Here is a 797-nt window from a genome sequence, read left to right as displayed (position 1 = left end):
GATAGATAGATAGATAGATAGATAGATAGATAGATAGATAGATAGATAGAAAGAAAGAATCTCCACCTAAACATGATTTTTTTTTTATTCACCACATATAACTTGCCAGTTAGAATAATGTTATAATACATTTATTTACTTTCATGGGTTAAACTAAAGTCTCACATATCAGAACAACTCATTAAGCATTGTTGTCATAAGCATTAGGCCTTCCTAATAAGAAAATATATCAACAATGGTCGTTGAAAAGCAATGTTTGCTTGGTATACACTCTGGGAATAGGTTTACATGGCCAAGTAATTAGTGTCAACAGAAAACAATCAAACCTGCAGTCTAAAGAGAGAAAGATAATTCTGAAAAGTGTTTTGACAATTTTCCCAGAAGTGGACCCAGCCAGCTTACCTTGAAGGTGACTTTATTGTCATTTGCATCACATGTGGTACATGAGGTGGAATGAAATTAAGTACTCAAGTTCCCAGTTACACCCCAAAAATAGCAATAATATAAAGTATATTAAAGAAAAGAAGAAACGGCATACAAGGAACTTAACTATACACTAAACAATAATAATATAATAAGTTGTATTAAAGAGCAGCATGAACATGAGTCTGTTGCTAGCAGATGGGTATATAAAAGCTTATGGGTAAAAAATCAGCAGCATGGATAATCAGCAGCACAGATGCAGTTCAAAGTACCGTATTTGCCATTTGTGCAACAATCCAGGTACATTGGAATTTTTGTGCAGCGCTCTCTCAGTTAGTCATAGTCAAAAACACTGAAACAACACAAAATAAAAA

This window comes from Nematolebias whitei, chromosome 7, assembly GCF_014905685.2.
Source record: "Nematolebias whitei isolate Nwh7 chromosome 7, NemWhi1, whole genome shotgun sequence".
NCBI lineage: Eukaryota > Metazoa > Chordata > Actinopteri > Cyprinodontiformes > Rivulidae > Nematolebias > Nematolebias whitei.
This window is presented reverse-complemented; position numbering follows the sequence as displayed.